A 6079-nucleotide genomic window follows, 5' to 3' on the forward strand; every position below is an offset into this window, starting at 1 on the left:
TTCTTTCTTTCTTTCTTTCTTTCTCATTGAGGGCTTTAAGAAATGACCCTCCAGGGGCACCTGGGAGGCTAGGTCAATTAGGATAATTTCTACTCCGGATTTCGGCTCAGGTCATGACCTGAGGGTCATGAGCTGGAGCCCTGCATTGAGATCTCTCTGGGCATGGAGCCTACTTAAGATTCTCTCTCTCCCTCTCCCTCTGGCCCTTTCCCCCCACTTGCACACACACTCTCTCTAAAAGAATTTAAAATTTTTTAAGAAGAAAGAAGGAAATCCTCCAATCTCAGCAGAAATGTTATGGAGTAGCAGGACTGTATGCTTCCTTATGACAACAAGCAAGAGAGAAATTTTTCTTTGTGTTTGTGACTTTTTAAATTGAAATAAATTACCCGTGTTAAAGCATACAATGACACATTAAAATAACCATCTTGAAGCGTATGATTCAGTGGCATTTAGAACATTCACAATGTTATACAACCACGACCTCTGTCTAGTTCCAAATATTTCCATCAGCCCAAAAGGAAGCCCCATGCCCATGAGCAGTCCCTATCCCACTTCTCTGCCTTGGCCTGTTCTGGAAGATTCATGAGAATGAAATCACGTGCCTGGTGGCCTTTTGTATCTGGCTTCCTTCCCTGAGCACCAGGCTTCCAAGATTCATCTACATGGTATCCTGTTTCAGTGCCTCCTGCATTTGTATGGCTGAATAATATTCCAGCGTAAGGACGGACCACATTTCATTTGTCCGTTCGTCTGCGGATGGACTTGGGTTGTTTCCATCTTCCATCTATTGTGACTAGTGCTGCAATGAACATTGGTATGTAAGTATTTGCCCGAGTCCCTGTTTTCAATTCTTTTGGGTATAAACCCTAGGTGTGGAATTGCTGGATCATATACTAATTCTATGTTTAACTTTTTGAGGAACCACCCAACTGTTTTCCTGTATCTATGATTTAAAAAAGAACAGCTTTATTGAGGTAAACTTGGCATATAATAAACTATGCATATTTAAACTGCACAATCTTATCATCCATGGATAAAGACTTTTTTTTCTTAACTTCTTTCCAAAGTAGAAGCCTTTGTCTCCTTCTCTCACTGCCCTGACTAGAATCCCCAGCACACTGTTGGACAGGAACGATGGGAGTGGCCAGGCCCGTTTTATTCCCAGTCTTGGGGCGAAGCAGCTAGTCTTGTACCATGAAGTATACTGTTCACTGTGGGTTTTCATAGGTATCCTTCGTTGGGTCAAGAAAATTCCCCTCTGTTACTCTAATCCTGAGACTGTAACAAAATTAGGAATAGATGCTGGATTTTGTCAAATGCTCTTTCTGCATTTACTGAGATGATCCTGCAGTTTTCTTTTGGTTGTTAATGACATGGATGGATTGACATGAATCTAAGCCAATCATAGAGAACGACACGGATTGGTTTTCAAATGTTTAACCACCGTTGTATTGTTTGTAACTTACTTTGATATAATTTCAAGCTTGTAGAAAAGTTGCAAGAGGTAAAGTATTTTTGCATATCCTTTACCCAGATTCTTCAATTGTTGGCACTTTGTCACTTTTGCTTTATCTTTGTCACTCTCTCTAATAGTACATATATTATTGTATAGTCTACTAATACAGATTCTCGTCTCTATGACATATATTTATTACATTTAAATATATACACCTGATACATAAATATATAATAGGATACAAAATATTCGTATTATAATTTATAACAAAATATAAGGTGCTATAAATAATATATTACATAATTGCATACAATATATAAAATAATAATGTATAAAGTATATTATACATTCATATGACATAAAAATGTAATGCATTTGTACACGTACATACACACGTGCATTTATACACACTATATACACACACATATATGTATATATATATATATATATATATATATATATATGTTTTCTGAACAACTTGAGTCAGATCTTGACCAGGTTTACTCTTAAGTACTTTGGTGGATGTTTCCTAAGAACAAGAACATTCTCTTACAGAACCATAGTTCAGTGATCAAAGTTGGATTTATTGCTGAGTCTGAACCAGGTGGGCAACAAGGATGAATTTTTCTACAACTATTTCCTTCCCTGCTGTCTGTTAAATCTCTCTTCTCTGCCCTGAGGAGCATATTCTGTGACCTGTCTGGTCACTATCAGCTAAAACGTCTTGCCGTGTCCAGCCCTGTTAGCAATTTCCATTTCAGAGCTTTCTCCATCCTCTCCTTGGCGGGCTAGACATGGGACCAGGACTGGCATGGAAGCCCCTGGGACTCCCTGTCGGTGCCCTGTCCCTCCTGCCTCTCTTTGCAGCTGTGCCCAGCATGTGCTGCTCTGCCCGTCCCTCCCTCACCCGCCTGGGCCAAAGAGCAGGAGCTTGGAGTGTACCAGCAGGCATGAGTGCTGACCACCCACACAGATGCCCTCCCTGCTCTGGATTGGGCACAGGCTGGGCTCCTGGGATCCAGAAAGGAAGGGACGGAAGGGAATAGATTCCAGAGCTGGATGTGGGTCAGGGGAGGAAACTCAACCATCTCCTTGTGATGCTGCCTGCCAGTTGTCATGGAAACTGAAGCCGCTCTCTTTTGAAGGACCCATTAAGGTACGGGATGTAATCAACTCTCTCCTGGGTGGACCCCCACCCTCCCGGTGGGAGGCAACCACCCTCAGGGCCAATAGGAAAAGCAGGCCCTGGATAATGCAGTGTCTGAGTCCTGCCCTCACCATCCCTCCCCAGCCCTGGCTGCAGATGACTCCCTTGTGTGACCACAAGTCTGCTTCTGTTTGCATCTCAACATGCTCCCCCCACCCCCGGTGGAAAGGACAGAGGGGCATGTCTCTGAGTATCAGACTCTGAAAGGGGCATAAGGTAATGGCTCAACACGCAGACCCTGGCTGCAAACTACCCACATTTAAATCCTGACTCTGCCCCCACTAGCTGTGTAGCCGTCAGGAACTTGCTCCTCTCTGGCCCTTGGTTTCCTCTCCTATGAGATGGATTATAATAATAGTACCTACCCCATAGGACGTATTGCACCTAAAGCTGTTAAAGCAGTGTCTGGATAAAGGAAACATGGTATATTCATGCAATGGAATATTATTTGGCCATGAAAAAGGAAAGAGGCACTCACTCCTGATACAATAGAGATGAAGATGGAAACATTATTCTCAGTGAGAGAAGCCAAATACAGCAGACCACAGAGCATATTATACTATTTATATGAAATATTCAGAATAGGCAAGTGTATAGAGACAAAACAGATTAGTGGTTGTCAGGAGCTGGGGGGAAGGAGCCTGGGAAGTGACCGCTTAACGGAATGGGGATCCTTTTGGGGTGATGGAATGTTCTGGAAGAAGGTAGTGGTGCAAAACATTGTGAATGTACTAAATGTCACCGAATTGTCACTTTAAAAGGGTTAAAATGTAAATTTTATGTTATGTGCATTTGTTTTACAAGATTTATTTTGGTTTTTAATTTTTTTAAGATTTCATTTATTTATTTGAGAGAGAGACAGAGAGAGAGAGAGAGAGCACAAGCGAGGTGAGGGGCAGAGGGAGAAGCAGACTCCCTGCTGAGCAGAGAGATAATGCAGGGCTGGATTCCAGGACTCTGACATCATGACTTGAGCCAAAGGCAGACATTTAACCAACTGAGCCACCCAGGTGCCCCTACAAGATTTATTTTGATGGCAGGACACAACACAGTGACACTTGGAGAGATGAAAGGTAGAATGCTTGGCTACTTGGACTTCCAAATAAGAAAATGGTGTGCACTGGGAGACAGGGGGACAGCAAGCTGGGGGCAGCTTATACGTGGCAAGCTGTGCGGGGTTAGCTAGGTTTCCAGGATTTCTTGGGATTGGCTAATTTGAATAACTTCCTGGGCTCCTGGACAATGGGGCTCTCCCTAGTTGCCTGGTTCCCAGACCTGGGACAATCAAAGCAAGTGCATAGTGTCCCTTGAATATGAGAACTGACAGGGAAGTGGTCCAGGTGTGGATTTCATCAGCTGAGGAGGAACTGACAGGTCTCTGCTCTGGGGCTCAGAAATGGGTCCCTCTTGCCTACACTTCCTTCTTCCTTTTGCATCTATCAATCCATGATATATCTACCTTTATACTTTTCTTCCTATCTACCCGCCTACTTATCTGTCATTGTTGTCATTGTCCTCATTGTAATTTATTGAGCACTTACTACGTACCAGGCACCGTGCCATGCATTAACATACTCAATCTCCTTGATCTTTACAACAGCCTGAAGAGAGAAGCCGTACTCATCACCATTTTTACAGATAGGGAATCTGAGTGGGAGGGGGAGGTCTTGCCCAATGTCCCTCCTCATCATTCTTCACCTCCCTGTCCCATTGACCCATGGAAAGGTCTCTAATCCCATCACAGTACTAGAATTTTTTTTTTTTGGAACCTTCTTTGCCTGGTGCTCTCCAAAACTTACTATAATGGCAAGAAACAGTCATGTGCCAAAAGTTGGTTAATTTTAATTCTCAGCCCACATGGTGCTTTGAAGGCAGGGTCATGCTTCCCATGAGTCTCTGAGGCATTTCATTCCTGCAATGTTACCTTAGTGGATAACTCCATATTGCAAACTCTTCATTTTCCCACAGGTGTTTTTTGGTTTCAGAACTGTGTTGTGACCACTGTAGGCTGGAATACCTGTTTTATTTGTTTTGTCCTTGTCTATCTCTCCAGGGTCTTGACGCAGCAGCCAGGATATGGGTGTGTCTTTTAGGCAAATCTGCCATGTTGCCCATTCATATGCTTTCCCTCTTCAGGCGCTTACAACTTTATTTTGAAATATGAAGCTGGAGATACAGGCTTATGGAAGGGCTTAGTTGGAAACTGGCTTGGAAAATGTGAACGACATTGGATGGATTTCCAACTGTTTGAGATATGTGTAGCAGAGATCGCTAGCTATTCTCAGCAAATGTTCTCTCCTTTTGTCCCGCAGCACTAGAATGCTCGATTTTTAGCTGAGCACATCTGGCCTCAGAAAATATAAACAATATTCCAATAAATCATGCACCATATTGGACCATGTGGGCAAGTGTGACAGGATAGTCAGCAATGACATAGGAGGAGCCTGGGCCATCCCTGAACTGCATACAGCCAGACAGTTATGTGACATAAAATAAATGTATTAAAGGGTTTTTTTTTTACCGAAAAAATTAAGTTTGGATTTTTCATATAGTAAAATGCACAGATCTTTTTTTTTTTAAGATTTTATTTATTTATGTGACAGAGAGACAGCCAGTGAGAGAGGGAACACAAGCAGGGGGAGTGGGAGAGGAAGAAGCAGGCTCCCAGCGGAGGAGCCAGATGTGGGACTCGATCCCGGAACACCAGTATCACGCCCTGAGCCAAAGGCAGCCGCCTAACGACTGTGCTACCCAGGCACCTCAGCACAGATCTTAATTAAGTGTATAGATCAATGATTTTTGGCAACTGTATACACCGATATAGTCACTACACTGATCAAGATAGGTAATATTTTCAGAACTCCGGACAGTTCCCAGGACCTCTTTCCAAAGGCTTCCTACCCACCCCAGGAGCACCCAATGCTCAGACTTCTTCTTCTTCTTCTTTTTTTTTTTTTTAAGATTTTATTTATTTATTTGACACAGAGACAGAGACAGCCAGCGAGAGAGGGAACACAAGCAGGGGGAGTGGGAGAGCAAGAAGCAGGCTCCCAGCGGAGGAGCCTGATGTGGGGCTCGATCCCAGGACTCCGGGATCACGCCCTGAGCCGAAGGCAGATGCTTAACGACTGAGCCACCCAGGCGCCCTGAGCCACCCAGGCGCCACCCAACTTCTTTTTTTTTTAAAGGTAATCTCTATGCCCAACATGGGGGCTCAATCTCACGACCCCCAGATCAAGAGTCACATGGTCTGTGGACTGAGCCAGCCAGGTGCACCAGCCCAATGTTCTGATTTCTATCAATATAGATTAGTTTTACCCACTGTTCAGTGTCATATAAATGGAATCATGCATATGTGTTCAAACTTCTTTTGTTCAGCATGACTTTTCTAGTCCTCTATGTTGCTATTTGTA

The sequence above is a fragment of the Ursus maritimus genome, unplaced genomic scaffold (genome assembly GCF_017311325.1).
Source record: "Ursus maritimus isolate PB19 unplaced genomic scaffold, ASM1731132v1 scaffold_14, whole genome shotgun sequence".
Taxonomy (NCBI): Eukaryota; Metazoa; Chordata; class Mammalia; order Carnivora; family Ursidae; genus Ursus; species Ursus maritimus.